The 22,933-nt window shown below is 37.3% G+C and overlaps 2 long non-coding RNA genes across 19 annotated transcripts in view; one reads left to right on the top strand and one right to left on the bottom strand.

The window, feature by feature from the left end:
* LOC110405685 overlaps positions 1-22,933 on the top strand; it is a 382,975-nt gene that overhangs the window by 186,067 nt on the left and 173,975 nt on the right. For 10 of the 18 annotated variants that reach the window (XR_002443065.1, XR_002443056.1, XR_002443058.1 and 7 more), the window contains 4 exons: positions 3,560-3,673; positions 5,211-9,609; positions 11,810-13,476; positions 13,569-13,619. This is a non-coding gene — a long non-coding RNA (uncharacterized LOC110405685). The remainder of the gene's footprint in view (positions 1-3,559; positions 3,674-5,210; positions 9,610-11,809; positions 13,477-13,568; positions 13,620-22,933) is intronic. The other 8 variants (XR_002443061.1, XR_002443052.1, XR_002443062.1 and 5 more) reach the window with 7 other exon arrangements.
* LOC110405690 lies at positions 9,630-15,858 on the bottom strand. The gene is made up of 3 exons (XR_002443072.1): positions 14,913-15,858; positions 13,461-13,572; positions 9,630-10,262 (listed from the first exon to the last, which is right to left on the bottom strand). It is a non-coding gene; the product is annotated as an uncharacterized LOC110405690 (long non-coding RNA).

Raw genomic sequence — 22,933 nt, 5'->3', positions numbered from 1 at the left:
TGATGAATCTAACCATATACATCATTTTTTTGAGTTGAAAGTTCAGTCTGCTGGTCGTCAAATACCTGGTAATTCCAGGGCCAATCTTGGACATCAGCCAGAGTGAAAAAGTAATATTGGGATATTTCAAGCTGCAGTCTTTGATATTGGATCTAAAACTGAATGGATTTATGGTTTTTAATTGAACAAGAAGAATTTCAATCCTTTCAAATAATATGACTGAATTTTCAGGTCTTTTTGGGAGAGAGTGATCTTCCGTCTTCTCCTCATGGCAGTGTTCACTTCAGCAGTATTCTGCTTCAGACTGCAAGGCAAAGTCATGATACAAATTTCTGTGATGTTTTTGGTGAAGATTGTTTATAATGCATGTGTTCCAGAACTGCTAAGCATTTAAATAACTAAATAATTAATAACAGTCTTTTACCTCCCACAGGACATACCAAAAATCCCAACTACTATTTTGCATTAGTCTTTCCTGGTTAGAAAAGGGCAGGCTGTCCTGTGATTAGTTCTTATTGAATAAATCCACTGACTGTATATTTAAAAACAGAGATCACACGGATATATAAGCACAGCTACTTTTTTGGCTCTCTATTACTTGCTCAGCTACATACTCCCCTTCTTTTCTCTTTTTTTTTCTTAGTAATTTTAGGAGCACTCTAGCCACATCAGTGACAAAACAGACATTGGACAACTAGCTCTATCCATTAGAGTCATGTCCACTAGGTTTGACTGACATCCAGTAGAGCTGATTAGCCACAGAATAACGTGCCAGAAATGTAACAGAAGTCACTCCTGCGTGATACCAGTCAATCACTCACTCTCTCCAAGTACAAATACACGTCCACAGTGGAATGAGTTTGACCCATACTGTTATCGGAATAATTGTGAGAAACTGTTGCCGGACTTTTAGATGAGAGAAAAAAAGTACAAGCTAAATGCCAGAAAGACAATTCACAGATGGGAATACATGTTGTGAAATGACACCATAGCATGTGACCGCAAGAATCAGACAGCTTTCCATTTTATAGAAGATGTGTTCAATATGATGATGGTCAGTACTTGTAATACAGAGCTGAAATATATAAAATAACATAGCAAAATCCCTACGCAGTATTTTGGCAGCTCAGTGCTTTAAAGACCACTGTTTCTACCAATGCAACAGATAAAAATAATCTGATGCTTAATGAAGACAAGCAAGGGTCTTGGAAAGAGTGCCCCTTTTTGGCCTAGGTAAAGTAAGGCAGTTAAGCTTGTGCTAGAGTTTTCTACTAACATTTTTGCTAAGAAAATATTTAAGTTTCATTACATGGAAAACACTTGTGAACTCTGAATCGGTGTTTTTATCCTTGTGATTTCAGTGTTTCATCTCTCAAACTATCTGAATATAATGTAGATCAGATTCCACCTTGCTAGCCAGGCATACTCAAGGGAATAGCGATAATACATTTTTCTACTCTTGCAACTTGAGTTTGGTTGCAGGTTGTGTTCAGTATCTTAATGGCACCTAGACAGTGCAGGGTGATGCTGGAATAGTCTGAATGTGTCATGCGGAGTTGGGGAGTCAGGGGTACAAAGGCAATTTCACAGCCCTCTTACAAGATGTAACAAAAGACATAAAGTTGTCTTCTGTCTCCAGTTCCATACCACCTCCAGCGCAGGCCGTGGCAGGACAAAGCCCAGAATCTAACGTGAACTGCATTGCTCAGAGAGAACCTTCAACAAAAATCTCAACCTTGAGCACCTTCTGTATTCCTCAGAATTCTTCTCTATACTTGAAATCCTTTGAATCTCTACTGCCTTGAACTGTCTTATTACTATTACTATTATTACTATTATATATTTTTTTTGTATACTAGAAAGATTTCCTGGCTTGAAGTTTTAGTAGATAGCTATATAACCCAGCTATACTTCAACATTATACAGTATTTTTGTACACAATTTTACTTTGCACAGTTACTCTTAGAAACTTTTCTATTACAGACTGTTAAAGCTATTGCAGCAAAACAAGTGGTATGCCATGGACACTGGATCTGGCTGTATATGTTTTTAGACTGGTGTAAGTCAGGACCAACCCAAAGCAGAGATGGTTTGAATAAGAATAACAGAGCACAGAAGAAGCTTTTATATTCAAAAGAATCAGTCTATCTATGAAAGAAAATACCCATTGCGTACAATTATTTCCTGAAACAAAAAATTGATTTGGTATCTAAGTGTAGAGCTTGCATGGTATTTCACAAGAAATGACTGTGCAATAATCTTTTTTTGAAGAAAATGGTTTTCTGAAAGCAAGCCATATACATAATGCCCCCTAATAAGAGATGAGTCTGATTGAAAGTAACTGAACAGATAATCTCATTCCATTTTTAAAAGCACTAAGCTCTGTGTGATTGGCACAATTGCATTAATAATTTATCGTCATTGGGGATTGTTATTTTCTGCCTTTTTTTGGGAGTCTGAATGACAAATGATTGCTCATTTTAACAATATTGAAAAAGATTGGAGAAGTAAAGCTGAAGGGAGGAAATGTGCTGACAGAATGTGCACTAATTCTGTTGGCCAGCCTGGCTGCTGGAGCTGGCTATCAAATATGGTTTTTGTACACTAGTGAGAATCCTTCCATGAGGCAAACGTCATCTCTGGAAACAGTTCAGAGTGGTTGCTGAAAACTCCCAATTTTGCTCATTGTATAGATGTGGTATAAAATAAATCCTAAAATGTGCAACTGGGCTTTGTTTGGTTTATTACAGTGTCAAAAAGCTTTAACACTTGAGCTCTCTCTGCTGTTCCTGACGCAGCACAGTAGGACAATGAAAACTGATGCACGAAAGAAGGCTCTCTGTGCTTGACTTCCCTGTTTTATGCCTGCTGTGGGATATATCTATTCATTGAACTCATTTCATTAGGGATCAAGTGTTTTGCGGAAGAATGCAACTTTTAATATAAGAGCAATTACTTTATATGCTCAATGCAATATTGCAATTTTGAAAGCATATGTAGTTTCTGTACTGTATTATACGCATTTTAGTTATTTTCTCTAATGCTAAAATGCAGATCGTGTATTGGAAAATTCATCTCCATCCACGCATACACAGAACAAAGCTACTCAGACTTTGAGAGCAACAGTTGGTAGCTTTGGAGCTGTATAAACAAATACAATCTATGTTCATAAACCTTGACTTTTAGCATCGTCGGTACAAGAATCCAGTTGAATTACTCAGAGGTATCACTCACTTCTATTTTTTTAATAGAACTGTATCAGTAGTAACTACTGTGCCTCTTCCTATCTACAGCTTTTGAAAGCCTGACTCTATGTCCATTTGCTAATCATACTGCGTCTTAGCAAGAATTTGTGTTTAAATATTTGGTTGCAAGGAAAGAAACCAGAGTGTTTGTTTCCAAATTATGACTCTGAAGGAATGCTGTCAGGAAAGAATTATAATAACCATATCACTAGAAATAAGGCTTAGGTAGAAGAATCTCTCACAAACCACTGTGTATGACTTTTGTCTTGCTCCTGTCCTCTTTTTTGATTCTTTTTTCTTTTTTTTCCCCCCAGTTTTCAATGGCTGTGAACTGGCTGGTGCTTGGGACAAGTTTTCCTAGCAGTACAAAACTGTGGAAGTGCCAGCCTCAGCTCTACTTTCTGTCAGCATAACAGGAACGCTGAAAGGTACATATCAAAGCTGTCTTATCTCTGACTTCATCAGCCCTGCTGCAGTTCCTCCCAGTGCCATCGGCTTTCTGCGGTTGCCGCTCACACATTTCCCAGAGGATCTGAAAGTGCCCAGGCATGCTTAGGCTGGGGTGCCTTGACAGGAAAGTCCATTGTTGGTAGCATCTGGCTTCTGGTCACAGAAGTACGTGCTTAACCCCCATTGTGAATCTTCTCAGCTTGACAGAATTGAGAACACCCTGTCTGACTGCACATTCAGCCTTTTAGGCACACTGGGATACATGTGCCATTTTTGCAACAAACATGTTGCCTACATGACTTCAAAGCTCTAGCTAGGTACAATTTATATGACTTGAGGGTTGTGGGATCCTGATGAGATCCTTTCAGCCAGCCTCTCTCCAGCTTACTGTAAGCACTTCGGAAGATAATGAATTTTCAAATGAGCTTAAAGGAGTAGGTGCCTGATCTCCTTGGATTCCTCAGCAAATCCCATTTTTAAGCTTTTACAGTACTAAGATATAATGTGTTCTACTTTTTTTTTTTCCTCTGAAACAGAGAAGCCTTTGTTTACTGAAAATAGACTTCAAAAGCACATACTGTTTTACATTTTTACCTTGTTCTTAACAGCCATGCATTTTTCAGCTTGTTATTAAGTACAGCTATTGATTTGAAGAAGCATCTGTGGAAGCACTGGGTGAATAGATTGAGCAGATAATCCTTTTACATTCCATCAGATTGTAGGAGTTACTGTAATATTATCTTCTGTTACGGAAGGTGTAAGGCTTTAGTATGCATGTGTGTATATCTGAGTGTAAAGAGACATGCAGTAATTAGATAAAGTCGACAATGATGAGAAACAGGAGCTTCCTACTAATCACTTCTTGAGCTATCTCCAAGGCTTTTGGTGTGATTGTTTGTGAGGAAATTAGAAAGATCTGAACCTTTAAAACTTGAAAAACACAGACTTATGTCCTATAAAAAGTAAATTAAAAAAACAATAGATAAATACAAAATATATACCGCTAAGGAAATTACTATGCAGAACCGTCATTCTTGCCACGGGGTAACTGTGGGCTCAAGGAATTTCCCTAGCAGCAATGGATATATCTGGCCTTGACTTATTTTTTCTTGAAACTCTTGTCTTTGGTCTGCAGTATGGATTCCCCTGTCATACGTCTATTTGCACATTTTACTGGTCATTTTTAATACAGAAGCCAAGAATCACTGCAGCAAGCATCAGAAGTATCTGGGGAAAATAAAAGAGTGCTTAAATTACTGACATTGATTATTATCTCATTTTCAGATTAGTTCTGTTGAATAAATCTCATCATGAAGGGACAAGATACTAAGTATACTGAGCTCAGAATCTGTTCTGTAATGATAAGCTATAGACTAATAAGCATTTGCAGATATATTTTTTTCCATGAGTACCATGTCAGGAAAGAAGTAAAAAATATCATGTCTATGAAAATTCTTTGACATCAAAGAATTTTGATGAACTTCGTTCATCAGCTTTCTGCCTTTTTCTTCCCAGTGTCCAGTGTTGTAATGTGGATCCAGCAGAATGCAGTGAATTTTTATTCAAGCTTGGATGCAGTGTAAATTATTTAAACACAAATCCTGAATTTTCCAGCAGAGCAAGGTATGATACAGCCTAGGTAAATGATGAGAATCTGTCCACAGTGTAATCTGAATACAGTATTTATAAATTGATGTATATTTTGTAGTGTGTTTTGATTCACTTCAGTTTAATTTTCATTTATTTTCTCAGAGTACATATTTAAGATTTCAAATTATTTTGGATTTTTAGTGATTTACATTTTGTCATCCAGAACTGAAAACCTGAAAGACAAGAACAATGAGAAAAGAGCAAAACATCTTTGTTTTAAATGATAGAGCAGGCGAATGATGAGTCATAATAGGAACCGTAAGTCTTGATTTCCCACGTCAGATGGGATCAGCTGATGTTACTGTGCTTTTGAAACAAAAACATGTGATGAGCGTAAGCAACTGTCTTAATTCTTCTTGATGTTGGCTTAGCGTAATTTCCCTACTTTAAAGTGAAAAAGGGATCATATATCCCATACTGAGTTAACAAGCCTTGACTGTAGGTGTACTCATTATTACTATTACTTCTAGAGAGGCAATTATACTGAGCGTAAAACATTCCTTACATTTCACTGATTACATTTTAAGTAGCAGGTCATGACTCAAATTAATGACCTCTGTGGAGAGTGTTCATTAACAACTGTCTTCTTTAGTCTTTCTCTAAGGCTTTCCAAGTTTGTGTAAACAATAATTACAGCTCACAACCTGATATCGTGTTTACATTGAGTAACACCTTCCCACAGTGAAGCAGTGGGATTGCTTATGCTATATAGTGGGAGTTAGAATACATTCTGTGGCTTCTATCTGAGCCTGAACTGCTTCGATGATACAAAAAAACAGTAGAAAATTCTTACAGTCTGTATGCAATTATTCAATCAACCCATCCTCATACTTCTAGTAGATGAATACTTTAGATTACTTGAATCCAAATCTGTATGTTAAAGGCATGCTGGCTTTATTCCGCATCTTCATCTTTTCCACTCATCTTTTTTGAACTTACTTATCCATTTTACTTCTCAATTTATTGCAGGCATGAAATCATGGTTTCTTTGAAGAATAATTGTTTTTTGTCTAATATTATGCTTCATAACTTCAAAGAATGAATGTCACAGAAAATTCTTGCATTTCATAATGCCAAAGTAGGCATGAGATCACTCATTTGAGGAGCTTCAAGGGCTGCAGGCAGACTTCTTGAGGTCAGGGAAATCCCTGGTGTCTGCAGCTCCAGGTATCTGCAGCAGTCCAGCTGCATATTTGCAAAGCGTTATTGCAACTTCATCAAAACTTAAAAAAAAAAAATTACAAAATGGTATCATCCAGATGAGATTATTTAGCATTACGAGTCCTTATGTAGCTGTTAGAATAATCACTTATTTGCTAAATAGAGTGCGGCAGCTCCTTGGGACCCATTCCAGTCCATCAGGTAAATCTGTAATTAGTATCCAGTTGATCTGAAGCATGGTGCTGTCATTATATTGATATAGACATACACATTAGAAAACACAACTTCCTTGGCACAGTAGGCAATTTGCAGACTCTAATAACTCAGGCATTTTATTATTTTTTTTAAAGTGTAGCGATTTTTATTTCTAAGTTAAAAAAATAAACTCATAGTTGCTATAGCTTTTTTAATTTTCATTTAAGTGGAAAACGAATGACAAGTAATTTTTTTGCCATGATTTCTAAGTTTTGAAAATAGTCTGATGAATTTCTTAACAGAGAAACTTTTTTTTTTAAAGCAAATACGTTGTGTGGTGACGTTAAGCTGTTCACAGCAGAAAAATGGAGGAAGGCTGACAGTTGTTTTTGTGGGAAAAAAAAGAAATCTGGATTTAATGTAGTCATCTGGAATCCGCTTTTATTTTGTTTGTGTTTCATAATTTAGTTATTGATGTGGGAAAAGCTCGTGCCCTTTTACAGTAAACCGAGGTCCTATACTTTTGCATGCAGGTTTAAAATATATAGCAAATACTAGTAAAGAAGAAAATGAAATGTGTCAACTTGTATGTACTATACTTTCATCTTATCCAATAACGAATTATTACACTAGGGGAGGATTTGGCTGTATAAATGAAATTCAGGCATAAGGATGTTGTGAAATTTCTATGGAAAGGAGCAGATGCATAAATCTGTTAGCTGGGGTAACTTCCCCACTCTATTACCAACTGTATTATATTTGCAAGTCATTCAGTATTCTTTTGAATAGTTTCTAAACTTTCCTTATTAACTTGCATCTCTTTTTCTTACGTTGACTAGGGGTTTGTGATATGAAAAGCAAAGCTCAGAGGACTGATGTGCATTGTCTGATGTTTGAAAAGCGGATACTGTCTACGGACTCAACTACAGGAAAATGGGTTTCTCTTGTCAGTTTCTTCCAGGGCCTCAACATTCTACAATGCAAGCATAAGACAGATTTCTTAATGGGCCAACATTAGTACCAAACTATTCTCATTCATGTGTCATGTTTGAAAAGAGTGAATGTTACATGGAGCATTTCAACCTGATACATTTTTGAACAGAAATGCAAAAGCTGTGAATGATTACATATGATAGAATTGACTGATTTTAGTGTTTAGTCACAGTCAGCGGGAAAAATTGTCTTAAAAATAAACTGCATCTTGTATGCTGATAAACCTAGTGTAAGTAAAATCAGAAATATGAGTGCTCATTGAACGAGACAGTGAGACAAGTCTTGTGACTAATGCAGTAGACTGGAACTGACAAAAACCTCATAAATAATCATGTTAACAGTTTATTTGTAGGATGTAGAATAATAGGGGCAAGAGAATAATGCTAAATTTCAATTATGAAATATTTTGAAATGAAACAAATTTGAGACAGCCAAGCTCTGGTTTTTTTCATGTTATTTTTTTCCCCTGTTTAAAAAAAAAAAAAATTGAACTGAAGCACTTGAGAGCATCTTGTACACTCAGTCTCTGGCTTTTTCGTCAGTCCTAACTTTCTTTTTTTGCAGTCCCAGATCTATAATACGTATTAAAAAAGTAAAAAGAAGAAACCTTGTGCAAGAGCAGAGGCTCTTCCTTGTGCAGTACAGATACTACGGCCACCATAGGTGGGCTTTGACCTCTGTAGGAGTATGGGGCTCTACCTTTGTATGACTGTGACATGAGTGGGAATCTTTTTAAACTATTAGCACTGAACAAGTTCAGTGAAGATAAAGTCTTTCAGAAACAGAAATCTCCTTACAACATGATGAAATGCATTACTAGCAGAGGCCTTGGATTAATTCTTCACTCCAAATCCTTCCAGATGAGTGTTTGTTCATAGACTTTAATTTTCGTAATAGATTTAGCTTTGGCCTAAAGGAAACTTGGGACAGAAATAAACTTTGCAAAACTGCATGGTGCACAAATACACATTTAATTACAGTGAGTAAATAATGGAGGAGACCAGAAACTGGAAATCAGAATATTCAAAGCATTCACAGAGAATAAAAATTAAATTTGATGTTTTAGACACATTGCCTGGTAATGTTGGTATTAAGACCTCATCCAATAGTTTAGGAACATGTTTAAGATAGGAACTTCATGTTATTTGAATGTCACAGACTCTATTGACAGACTGTTGAAGAGCGCCTGTTTTAATTTTAGAATACTGTGAATGATAAAAATAATGTTCCAAATCCAGTACAGACGTAGAAGTTGTGTGAGTGATATTAACAATTCAGTAAACAAGCTTGGGCCTCAGTTCCATTCTTTTAAAAACAAAGAATAATGATCTAATTCATGAAACTGTTTTGTCACTATAAAATATAATGGTATGACAGTCAAAAAGTATAGTAAAAGATGATAAATACTCTGGTTTTTTTAATATATGTATGTATACTTTCATTTAGATACCTATGCTTCTACTTGATCTAAGGAAGGACATATCCTGAATTAATCTAGGACTACTTTGTCATAATGCACATAAAAATATGTATATTAAAAAATGGCTAGAGTTGTTTGGAACAGGTTGCCCAGGGAAGTGGTGGAGTCAACGTCCCTGGAAGCGCGTAAGGAAGGGGCAGATGTAGTACTTAGGGACGTGGTTTAATGTGGCAATATTGGTGGTAGGTGGACAGTTAGACTAGATGATCTTAGAGATCTTTTCCAACCTTAATGGTTCTGTGATTCAGTAGTTTACTGAGAGGCTCATACAAATTACTGCTCCAACTGCACTGAGTTTTCCAAGCATTCTGTTATTTCTATTAACTGCTCACCTTCTGTCTGCCTCCAGATCGTCCAGCTCAGATTCTTACATCAGAAGGCAAACTGGAAATGAGTTTACATGTTCATGTGGTGATTCTCTTTCAAGAATTTAAGGTAATTGCATTGATTTAATAACGTTGATTTTGTGAGTACTGAATTATTATGACATCTTAAAAAAAAAAATGTCCAAGATTTTTTTCTTGAGAGCAATAACAGAAACAAATATCAGCATATTATTAAACTGTTAACTGCAGGGGTATATTTTATAGTTTAGTTCAGGTCATCTGAGTAACATGAGAATGATACCAGGACCAGGAAAGCAGAAAAGCTTTACAGAATGCGCAGGAAGACTTAACAGCACAACACCAACTCGTGAAAATTGAATCTTGAATAAAGAAAGATCCAGCTGTCAGAGAAACATACAAATATCACCCTTAGTGTATATTTTCTTTTCTCAAAGAAGTCTCTAATGCTGTGGTTTGAAAATCTCGTGCATTTGCCATCACTGTTTTTGTTGACATCATTGTTCACTGCGTGAAAAGTAAGTTTTCTACTTTCTTTTCCCCCAGAAGTACAGATTTTGAAGAGAAATGTCATTTTAGTGCATAAACACTGAATTAAGCTCCAAGTCAGTATAAAAAGGAAGTATTGCCACATCATTTTCCATTGTCTAATATATTAAAAGGACTTACATGTTTTTTCCATTTCACTATTTCCACTTGCATAATTGAAGACCAGGAAAGAGATCTGGATGTAATTTAAGGAATCTGTCAATCAGAAGGCAAATTTGGTCATTTTAAAATCTTTCCAAGATAGAAAGCAATGTTGAAATAATGTGATTTTCTTCTAAATAAATGTTTACATCACTGTTTTTGCTTTTCTTTTCCTTTTGCCTAGCTGTTTTGAAGTTCAGGGGGTCAGTCAATTTTCTGTTAAAGGAGAAACTAAAGACATCAAGTCAGTGCATTTTCTTAGCTTAAACTGTTTTGATTTTTACAGTGCACAAGTACTTATAAATAGCTCACAGTTGATCTTGTTTTTAAATATACCAGCCCAGACTTCAGGAGTACTTTTCTAGAAGACACTGTTTTGTAAGAGCCTGCTATAGTTAGAGCCATACCATTAACTTGCCTATTTCAAATGCATTACAAAATTATCAGTACAATTCTCTTCAAAGCTAAGGTACAGCTTTAACAGGTGATCGCTAATACCTTTCTAATCTCAGTGCTGTAGATTCACCTGGATGAAGAATAATAGACCAGATCAGGTGTACAAATCAGCCAGAATATGTGGTGTGAATTTTACACTTGCTTTATTTCACCCTTAGGACGGATGATGCCCTCTTGGTAGTATTTTCACAAAATAATGCATTATTTGGGTTGAAGGGTTATGTTTTGATTATATAAACAGTTGAAGTTGTGATTGCACTACAAAGACCCCATCAACTGGGTAAAATGTGCCCTGGAGTAAGTGGATCACCTTGAACTTATACCTATGTCTTTTGGAATAGGATATATGTTCTGTCAGGAGAAATTTAGTACCCTGTAATTCTGGAAGCTGCTTTTCGTCCTCCATCAGAATTATTATTTTCTGAAATGAAGACTCTAGTGGTTTGGGTTCTCTCAGAGAAAGAAAGAGGAGGGGCTGGATAAAATCAGAGTGCTTGTGGTCTTTAGCAAAGACCAACCATATAGGAGTAACAGAGGTGATTCACAGAACTATATGGTATGGATATCTTTAGGATAATTAATAAGGACTTTCAAGTTCATGGGAATTTTTGTGAATATATTCTGGAGAACAGAACATTGAACTATTAATGTTTGAAACTGAAAGCACTACAAAACACCAGATTAACTGACCAGGCCAAGCTTGTGTAATTGTTTTGTGTGTTGGCTTCTAAAGGTAAACATAATTCCATGTTTCAGAGAATCCTGAGACACTGCAAAAGCTACGTAGTAAGCTAATGAGAGATGTTGGATTTTCATTTTCCAAAGCTATATATGGGAATATAGTTCTGAGGTTTCATTTATTTTGGAAGAGATTCTCTAGGGCAATTTGAACCTTGTTATTATAATTTGTGCATGACTTTTATTTAATATTTATTCTTTCATAAAATCCTTATTTTTTACCAAAATATCGGTTCAAGTTTATATTTTGTGGGTCTAGTTCAAAATTATAGGTTCCAGTAGAACTACAGCCAGGACATATTTGTCCCACTATGATAGATGTTTCTGTATCTCTAGTTCTCATGTGTCTCTGTATAGGAACCCCAAATCTATGATTAAGTGTTATTTACCTAGCCCTTTCCTTTCAGAGTTGTTTTGGAGAACAAATACGTGAAAAGAAACAAGGAGGGTGTTATACAGCTACACAGGCTGTTAGGAGAAGAGGAAGAAAGGATTCCCCAAAGAGACAAGAGATTTGAAGCACAATGATGAGAGTAGAGTGCAGCAGATAAGACCAGGTATCAGAGAATGACATATGGGGTACAGGGAAAAGTACTTCTAGTCACTGGTTTCCTCATGCACCAACGTACTGGGACAAGAACATCAAAATAATGTAGTTACAGGGGTTTTCACAACATTATTTTTGAGTAAGCTGTTTATAAACAGCTGTAGAAGCTTAAAGTTTTATAACATATGGCATGGAGCTAGTTGTAATGCAACGAGATAATGTTGAATGTTCCTTGCCCACCTCTTTCCTGCTTTCTGAGGTTACACATCTAGAAGTTCATGTGATGCCTGTAACAAGACTTTCATCACTCACTATGCCCCTAACTTTTTGACACAAGCTGTACTATTAACATGGCAAGTGCATAACCTGAATGCACACATCTTGTGATCCTGCCCATTAAACATTTCCTGCTTGTGGAAGCAAAGGCTCCAGAATTGTCATCTGCCTTGTATTCCCTTGCTGGAAGCCTACATAAATTGCAGGGAGGAAGTTGCAGACATGCATTTGGAAAGCCTTTTGGTCAGAATTTTGATTGAAATTCTGTAACATGAAACTGCCAGGTTACACATCTTCATATGATAAATATCATTTAAATATAATGAGGAAAATGTTATGTTGCTTTTGTTTTAAACCTGGTGAGTATATATTCTGAACATGCATTTGGCGTGGAGGACTTCCAGCTAGTCTTGTATTAAAGGTAGCAGATAAAATGCCAGTCAAATATAATACAATGATTTATTAATTCTAAGAGAATTAGAAAACAAAATAGTTTGTATAATGACTTCTATTGGAATTTTGAACGAAATCCTGAAGTTCACTTTTTTACACTGTGTAATAAAAAATAATATGTGATAGGTGATCTGAATTTTCTCAGTGCACAGAAAGAAGGTACAATATTTTTTCGAGGAATATAATTAGCAAGTGCACCACAGAAGGAAAAAAAGAATTCAATAAAAAATGTATCAAATTTTCTTCTCTAGAGTAAAACCCTTTGAAGTATCCTTCAAATACTTGTCCAATTTCATTGCTCCCCATGTTGCTGCCTATGCCTCCTTCAATATATTCACACTTATACTCAGATCATGTTTCACTCCTAATCTATGAAAGCTGGAGGACAGAGGTGATAGGAATAACAGTGTAAGTTGCACATCACATACTGCAGTTCTTTCATTTTGATCTTCTTTCATCTTTCCTCAGTTTTAAGCCTCTTGTCGCTTAGGTTACATCATCCTGTACTAATAGGTTACACTTACCAAAGCAATAGGAATGTGTTATATACATTAACTTATACCTATCTGTCAAAACACTTTTCTAAGAGAAGGTTCCTTAAAAAGAGAATGTACTGTGCTTGTCCTTTCTATCTGCTAGGAAAGCTCCTTTTTTAATATATATCTTGGGAGAAAAGGCTACTGACAATGTATGGAACAATTCTGTCACCAACTTCTTGGTTCTCTGATTGTTTCTGCATTGCTGCATTGTTTAAATCAGGGGATTTCTGAACTCGGACTCACTTTCATTAAGGCACATGTAAGTTCTGGCTCATGGTCATTCTCCTGTTTACTGTGCTTCTGATGTTGGTCTGTTGTATAGTGACTGTTCTCCTTTTTTATCTTCTCAAGAGGGCTGAAATGGAAGAAGAAATTACAGCAATGTCACATGCTTAAATACACGTGAGTAGCGGCACAAGCACTTGTTAAGTTAGATGTTTCTTTGAAGCATCAAAACTGATTAAATTTTCATGGGAAGCTTGAAAAATCATGTATTAAAGCATAGTCACCGTGCTTTATCGTTTTATTGAAGCCTTTGACTTCCATGCCTGAGGCTATCATGCCAAAATCACATACCAGTGAAGAATAATGCTTCATTAAAATGATTGTATATAGAAATAAAGTTGTGATTTAAACCACAGATATGAGATAGTGATTGGATGTCAAAACAGTGGATGCATTTATAGTCTATTCTACAAGACGTACCTGTTTGAATGGTAGCCTGAGCATTTCACGAGGTTTGATTGAACTATGGTTTGGAAGTGTATTTTAAGTAAATTTAAAAAAATGTGCCTTCTAACCAACAGCTGTTGGTCCAGTAACCTACAAACCTACACTGAACTTTCCCTTTGTGCATCTTGTAGAAATCCACACTTGGGTTCTATTCGTAAATAATGAGGCAAGGTCAGCAGCTCTTAGTGGCATACTCCTTACACAGCTGTAACAGAATGCCATATTAAATATCATTTTTTTTTCTAGGTCAGACTATTTCAATGTGTAATAACATCTTGTAGCATAATAGTGCCTCTGGATACTGGATAAAACTTCCCCAGCCATTTGGAACTGCTGCAGCAGAAGCATTATGAAAACTTTCTATTATGCGAGCATACACCAAATCCAATATTGGCAATAATTCAGCAGCAATCAAATGTTCCAAACTTAGTAAAGGCAAATGTGTAGCATCTCACAGCATTTTATTCAAAGTTTATATTGTGGACAGTACATCAGAATAAACTGTAGGATTCATTTTGAATACATTTCTTATGCTTTATAAGATGGCTGATTTTTGTATGCATCTCAAAAAATGTACATTTGAAAGGTTTTATTTAAATTTAAATACGTGATTAGATATCTAAGTATCATTACTTCTAAGGATTTGATAATAATTATTTTCTGACCCACTTGCATTTTCATTCATGTAAATTAGTGGCAATGAAAGGTGAAAACAAAGAAAACAGAAGGCATCAAATTCTGGTATCCTTGTGGCTACTATTTTGTGGTTTCCTTGTATAACACTATGTAGGACAAGTAAATTTTTCAAAATCTATTCCATTATAATGGTATTGTTACTGAGGCCACCTTTTGAGTGGTGTATACATTGTCAGAAAGTTCAGATGAAAACAATATCATAAATGCACATCATATTCCCAACATTTTTTTCATCCTTCTTATATCATGACTTAACCTTGACAATACCTTACTCTGGAAGTTGTTCTTCAGTGGATGTTTGTAGATTGTTTGGAATCTACTCTTTGGAGAAGTTACCACACACAGTCATGGCTTGAAGTTAGAAATCTGTTGTTAATTGTCGTAATAATACATCCGCATGTGAAAAAATAAAATACACAATTAAGGCTCTTACAGTTCTTAAAAGCTTAATCAGTACTTAGAAAGACTAGCAGTTATATTCTTTTTAGAAGCTCAGCTGAATACTTACTTGAACTCTAAAATTCTAGGTTACTGTACAGAAGAAATAGATTCCCTCTGTGAAGTTTCCTCCTCTCCTCTAGCTGTGCTAGAGAAGATCAAGCCACACTCCACTGAGAAGCAAGGGAGTGCACCTCCAGTGGCAGCTTTTCTGATCTCAGTGCAGGTTCTTGTACTTTGGATAATAACATAAGACAAGTTGACACCTTAAACACCTCCGTAAGATGGAGCAAAGGCATCATTCATCTGTAAGAGATTAATGAGAGGCCTTCATTTGCCAGCCCTCCTACAAGCACCTTATGCTTGCTGACATCTCCTGTGGTTGCTGGAGTTAACACATTGCCACCTCAGTGCCACATTGAAGCCTTTATCACCTCATCAGCAGCTCTGCTTGTGTTGGCTCTACACAGAGGACAGGTCTTTGGCCATCTTGGTGATCAGTACCAGCCCAGTCCTCACACTGTAAATGAAGCTGGTGAGCTGCCAGCTTGCCCTGATTTTTCCTCTTTCCTGTGAATAAGATCAGAATCCCTGAAGGTAACCCCTGTTGTTCAGCCATTCTGTTAGTGCACTGTTTTCCAATCTGTGACTTTGCAGGTCTGCAAAACACAAGGGACATATATGATGTTATATAAGAATTCATTTATTTAGTGCAAACATAAAACTTTAGAATATTGCCTAGAGAAGGAGTGTCCTACTAAGAAAAAAAAGAGAAAAGCAACAGGTACTTTTCTATGCAGGCAAGGCTCTTCTCTTTTCTTTACGTTATTTAATAGTGAATTAAAAAAAAATCAGAAAAGCCTATTACCAAAATCATTGTTATAATATAGGTTAGAGGTGGTGCTTAGTACGGATGTTACATAGCACATTGCTTAGTGTAGTACATAAGATTCTTTTAAGGTATCAACAGTAGATTTCGGTGGCAAGTTGAATGTAGGGCACCCTTACCAGTGAAAGTTTTATGAAAGAAAATAAGTTTGTTGTTCAGGTTACATATTCAAATAACTTTGCTATTTTTAAGTCTGTGCTAAGGCAAGGCATGAATGTCATGAATTCATGAGTGGCTTTATTAAATTGTTTTCAGATAAAGTATATTGATTTTCATCTTGGCTAGGATTCTAACATTCAGTCCAGGAATTCTGTTATACATGGACAGTTTCATTTTGTAGTTTCTTGTAAACATTCTCGCCTTAGATGTAGATGGATACTACAGCACTGTCTGTATTATAATAGTTTTGTGTGCCTAATAGGGTGTATCTCTGTTAATTAGTTTGATTTGGGTCAACACATCAGAATGCATGCTTTGTCTATGATTAAGATTTTGCATGCATACATATACACACACAGACACCTCCCACCATGCCGTTCCATTTATCCTGGAGTACCTTTTTACTAACACATCTTCGTTATGAGGTGTAATGGCTAGAAGCTGAAAGAAGGTAGGTTTAGATTAGACTTAGGGAAGAAATTCTTTACTTGGAGGGTGGTAAAGCACTGGCACAGGTGGCCCGGAGTAGTTGCCAGTGACCCATCTCTTTAAGTGCTCAAGGCCTGGTTGGATGGGGCTTTGGGAAATTTGTTTTAGTGAGAGGAGACTGGAATCAGATGATCTTTAAGGTCCCTTCCAATGCAAAGCATTCTATAATCTAATTAGAAAGTTAGCTTTGCATCAGTAGGACCTAAATTCATATACATGTTCACAACATAAGGAATTTCTTCGTTTAGGTAGAGCAGAACCTCAGATGCATTTTCCCACTGGCAGTGCTCATTTCATACAGTACATTTAAACTCCTTCCTAGAGGAAATTTACAGTATAGAAACTTCATTTTATTTCATGCTTGGTATTATCATGGGATGCAAACAAGTGGCCTGAAGCTAATTTTAAGGAAGCATAAGCATACTCTAATGTTCATTTTCACATATCTTTTTTCTTTGGAGCTTTAATGATTCACATTGTGTTTCATATTTTCAGCAGATAAACAGCTTGATCGTTCCAGTCCCTTAACTTCATCAATGCCAGTGCTTTTATGAACAGAGGAAAAAAAAATTTTTTTTGGTTCTCCTAATTATTCTAAGGGATTTCTTCCTCCCTTTCCCCATATGTGAGGGGGGAGGGCAGCATAAGGGGATTAGCACACACACTTTCTTTAGTAGAAACACCGTGTGAAATTTCTTAGCTAGCTCTAACAGTCTTCCAGCTGAGTGCAAAAGAAGACATCCTCAGCAAACCTACCCTTTCCACAGCACACCTCAATTCCCAAACCAGACTCAGAACAATATATTGAAATGCTCTGTTACTCTACCCACATTCCTTTTCCTGCCCCTCCCTGAGCTTTTTGTGAGGGGGCGGGAAGGGCCTGCAACTGAATGTCAGTCTTCCAAAGAAACTTCTAGAAGCACCAGCTGAAGGCAACGAGGGCTGCGCGGGGCAGGGCGGGAACAGCACCGTGGGGGATCTGCACGGGGCAGGGCGGGAGCGGAGCTGTGGGGGGGGCAGGCTGGAGCCGAGGGAAGGGAAACAGGCGGCTCCGGGGAGCGGGGACCTGTCTCCTAGGAGCTGTGGAAAAGAGGTAAGAGAAGGTGCCTTGGCGTCTGGCTGGCTGTGGATTTGGAGGGGGTTGGTTTGCTGCTGAGCTGTGTACTGTGCATGGTGATGAGCAGCAAGGGCTGCTTTTGGAAGCATTTAAAATGGCTGAGGACTTATTAAAGAGCTACAGCGAAGCCAGAATTAATAGGGAGATACAACAGGATGATAATGTTTTTTTGGGGGGGCCTCAGAGAGGGAAGGGCCGTTTCTGAGCAAACTATCCGGAGTGGGGCCTTGAGAGCTCCGCTGGCTGCCGGGCGGTGGGGGGCGGTGAGCGCCGGGGAGGCGCGTGTTCAGAAACAGCTCCCTCTGGAAGTAGCGCTCGGATTGCAGGGCCTTGTCTCGACCTCAGTTCTTGTCAAGGAGAAATATTGTTTGCGTCTATGGGATGGATGCTACACTGAGCATGCAGCTGAATTTTAGATCGTCCTTTGCAAGGCTCCAATGCAGTAGCTTTTGTGTTGACTCCTTGGCTTAGCTGAAGAACTGCGTGAAATGTGTTGTAATTTTACTTCCTGAAAGCGAAGATGGAAAACTTCATAAGGAGGGGAAAATCTCAAGCTAATAGGGAGTGAGGTGTTGTAAGATGGTTTTGCATGGGGATGGACATACATCATTTCAGAGTGTTACTGCAACAGTCAAAAGGCTTTTAGAGTGTGGATAAAGTATAGGCTACTAAGATGTTTGTACAGTGTGATCAGATATAAGGCTCCAGTTAGGAGGATGGAGCTCTTACAGTTAAGTAGTGTGGTATTATAGTTGGAAGAAAAAATGTTATGTTAAACCAGCTTCTTGATGAAATAAGGATCATGTCCAGGATTTAAAAAAAGTAATAATCACTTATAGTCAAACTGAGAACTATGTTACTCAACAGACAGTTGCTGTGCTCAATCATTGTCATGTGTAATTAGAAGTCAGGTGGGCAAGGGAACTGATTTCTTGTAGTTTCTTGCCTTCCCTTGGACTGTGAGGGGAGGTAATGGGAGCAGCTGGGGTGTGTGCCCACCAGCTGCTGACAGCTCCTTCCTGATCCTCCGGGCTGCCTGCTTTCTTGGAAGGCATTGCACCTGGGACAGCTGGGGTGTGCTGCAAGGTGAAGTTGCTGTCTTTTGTGTAAACTTCATGGATCAGGGATGCTTGCCGCTTCCACCTGCCATTTCATCCTCCATCCCACTGTCTATAAAGGTATCAAAGACAATTGTTTGCAATCTTTGAGGTGTATTACCCCTCGCAGATAGGCTATGTCTAGGGCAGGAACTAATTTTGTGTGCAACAGAGTAGATGCTCTGTTTAACTATTGAAACAATGGAAAACTTTACCAGGACAGGAAAAGGAAACCCTAAAAAGTTTTTGACTTGAATGTTAACTGAAACTTCCCTTGAGTTCCTCTTGTTAAATGCAGCTGAATGTGCCATTATGTATCCTATACTGGATACTCCCCTGGAGAGGAGTGAGGAGCACAGCTGTTGGGAACACACATATAGCCTTCAGAAGAGTGGGTGTATTGCCAAACTTAGTGCCATCCCTAGAGATGAAAAAAATTCCGTCAGAGGTCATGAGCACAGCTTGAATGCTTTGAATGGCCTTCTAGAAAAGCGTATTTGTCTCCATTGATTATGAACGCTGTTTTCTTCACATCGGCTACCTTTATGTGTTGAAGTTAATTTCTACCTTGATGATAAAAATGCTAATGCAGTCCGTGTATAAGCACTATAAAATGCTAAGCAGGCATGAAAAGACTGTGCAGCCTCTGCAGTTGGCACAGTTATAATTGCTGCTGCAACAACAAGTAGTATTTGCAGTTCCAGAAGGAAGCGAAAAGCTGCAGGATTCAGAGGAGCTTTTTTTCCTTCTTAACTTCAAGTTCAGAAAACATCTCCCAAGGTCAAGAAGCCTACTCTATTAGTGTATCAAAGCAGAGGCAAAGGGGGATATGATTAGTCCATAAATACATACACCCCATTCAGTAGTTTGGTAGAGGATTAATTAATCCAGTTAATCCAGTAGCCAAAATACAACAAAAAATAATCTTGTAGTGGAAAGGAACTAACTTGCACAACAGTAGGAATACATACTTAATTATTTATGTACATTAATTGCTCTTGTAACAACTTACCTTAGATGATAATTATATTATTGTAACATTTTTAAATCTAATTAGGATGTTTTTCAGGGGTGTATTCTGTAGTTCAGGTAAAGATATGGTGGGACTTCATGTAAGAAAATCTCATGATCTCTGTAAAGGAGGACGTCAAGCTAAAGGATTATTAAGATTCTTCTGGCCTATTATTTTAATCATGTAACAAATTTCCTCTAATAGGACTACATAAAGTGATTATGTATTACATAAAGTATGAAAAAAAACCCCACATTCTTAAAGTCAAAGCAAAACTGTGTGCTCCTAATGCTCTGCTTAATCGATTAACCAGCACCAAAGCACTGCCTGAATGAGGGAGGAGAGGAAGTATATTTTTGAATGAGCAGATCTCTACTTTTAAATCCCTTAGTTCAGAAATTTAACTATAATTAGAAAAAATGCATCCATATGGTGACTTTTCTAGTCCCAGATGGGTAGCTGTCATTTTGCACGTAATCTTTGCTTCTCCTTTTGAAGTAGAAATGAGTAATCTTGGAAATATTAATCTGACTTCAACTATATTTATCCTTCTATCAAGAGTGATGACACACTTTGATTTCTTGGCATATGCAGTATGTACTGTGGTGCAGAGGATTCCAGTTGCTGTAATTTTCAGAAGAAAGAATTATTATCACAGGGAACCGTAAGCAAGTTGTCGTGGATTATTTGTATATTAGCAAAAACAAAGTTCTCAAGAGTGAAGACAAAAGTTACACCAACTTTGAATCCCTGCTAAAGAGATGATAGACGGTAATTTGTAAGTGATGAAGATTGGCTTCCCTTTTTGGTAATGTATTACCTGGTACAGGACCAGCTGTACACCTGCTCCTGCTGGGCAGGCTACCATTGGGAATAGTTGTGTCAGAACAAATAATAATAAAAAAGTAAGAATGATTCACCATGCCAGGAAAAATGTTTAGCGATTGGACTTATTTTTTCCTCTAAATTACTGGAGTACTGAGCCTTAGCACAGCTCTTTCTGCCCTTGTCAATATAGTTGGTGATGGCATAACTACAGTTGTCATGTGTGTTTAGACTTCCTATTTTGTTACTTTTTTTTTTTTTTTTTTTGTGGTGTGGGGACTGATTGTGTTCGTCTGGGGGAGGTATTCTGTAGTGAGCACTATGTCGTGCAGGACTTTCCCTTCCTACTTCATGAAAGTAATTTGGATTGTTTCTGCTTAAATATCCATATAGACAGGCCAGCAATCTCTGTAAACGGCATAAAAACTTCACGTTCTTCTTAGTAAGCATTCTCCTAAAAAGGCAGTTTTATTTTGGAGGGGAAAAACTACGCTACGCAGTTTATTTTTAGCACAGGCATGTAAGAGACAAGAGGTCAGATCCAATCAAATGAAGTAAATGGAATTACCCTGAATTTACTCCTGTATAAGTGGGAACTTGTTTCATGCCCCAAGCTACATGAAAAGGATTGCTGTTGTTGCTAGCATTGCCTATATGTACGTTGACATAAATACAACCCAGAGTGAATTTGGTTAGCAAGTGGTAGGTCACATGTTTTTACTGTGAGTAAAAGGCCTTAAGAATTGAAGTCTCGGATTTATGAAGGAAAAGAGGTGCCTGAGTTCTGTTAAGATAATAGGAATTAAATAGGAAGTAAATGCTGAAGCTACTTGGGCCTATGCCTCAGAAAGCATTCAAGCACTTTTTTAGCAACTTTTCAGTACTATCCTCATGATCAAAATCTGATTTTTTTTTTTTAACTGCTGTGAAACACTTGATGAGAGTAAATGTCAATGTTTGTTTTAGGTTGACTTTTTGTAAGAAATCAACATTTTAGTTTTGCTGACTTATTACCCAGGGAATGTTTTAAACTTTGCAAGCAGCTGAAGGGGTGAAAGTTGCCACTACAAGGTTTGGGAAGGACTGCGCTCCACATTGAGGAGAAGTCATGCATAGGCACTTGTATGGAGTTGAAGAATAATCTCATAAGCAGGTGTATTATGACTTCAATAGGAATTTAAATGCTATATAATACTGTATAACTTGTTGGCCCCCCTCTCCCTCTGATCTGTAGCAGATGGAAAAAGAAGAGAGATTTGGTCCCTCTGCAGACTCTTAAAACTTTCACTGTGATTTAAACTATTTCAAGTCCCTCTACTGTTTTGCTTTAGCCATTGTCTTTAACAACATTGCTGTACAAAAAGACACAAACTCAAGAGAGTGATCAGGCATAAACATGAGTGGGTTATATCAGTAAGATACCTGCTAGTTCTAGAGGAGGATGAAAAATGTATGCATCCAGTGCTTAAGTGACTTAGTTATAACTTCTTCTATATGTAGCCTGTTCTGCTACATGTCTCTTTAAGCTGTGAATATAAGGCATTGAAAAGAAACCATTTGTTTTACAAATACAAGATTTACTTATCACCTAGCTGTGGTAATTCTAAGCATGAGTTATGCCTTTAAATGCTTGGCTATGTAGAAAAGTTTAATAAAACAAGTATATGCATCTCAAATATGCATTGAAGATTTAAATATTGTGGCAGAACCCGGCTCCAAAGGCTGCTGGAATGCTTGTTGCGTATCTCTCATCCTAATGGTACCCCTGATATTTCACAAAATGAAACAAGCTGCAACTAAACTGTAACTAAGGCCATCTGACATGTGGCAACAGCAACATTCAAATCTTCAGTTCTCAGCCTGTGAAAAACACTGTAAATTCAACTGAACTAGGAAATTGTGGTTAATTAGAAGGAGGGAAAAATAATTCCTCTAATTGAATGGTGGCTGCACAATGAAAATACTAGAATTAGGCAGCCTCCAAAAAGATACGCAAGTGGGGCAGGTTTCTGCCCTTGCACAGGGAGCCCTCTGTTTCTTAAACACATGCAGAGTGAAGCTCAGCAGGTTCAGACTTGGTATTTGCAAAATTTTCAAATTGCTTCTGGAATTTGAGATTTGCGAGGGTTTCAGCTGATTCCTCTTTAGTCAGAGCCTGACAAGCACCAGTGTAGAAAAGCTGCCTATGTTACAATTCTTTTTCCATTTGCAGTTTCTGCAGGAGATTTGCTACCACAAAATTGGCAGGCATCTTGCAAAAAA

This window comes from Numida meleagris, chromosome 13 (genome assembly GCF_002078875.1).
Source record: "Numida meleagris isolate 19003 breed g44 Domestic line chromosome 13, NumMel1.0, whole genome shotgun sequence".
Classification (NCBI taxonomy): Eukaryota; Metazoa; Chordata; class Aves; order Galliformes; family Numididae; genus Numida; species Numida meleagris.
Note: the sequence above shows the minus strand (reverse complement) of the source record. Positions and strands in the feature narration are given on the sequence as shown.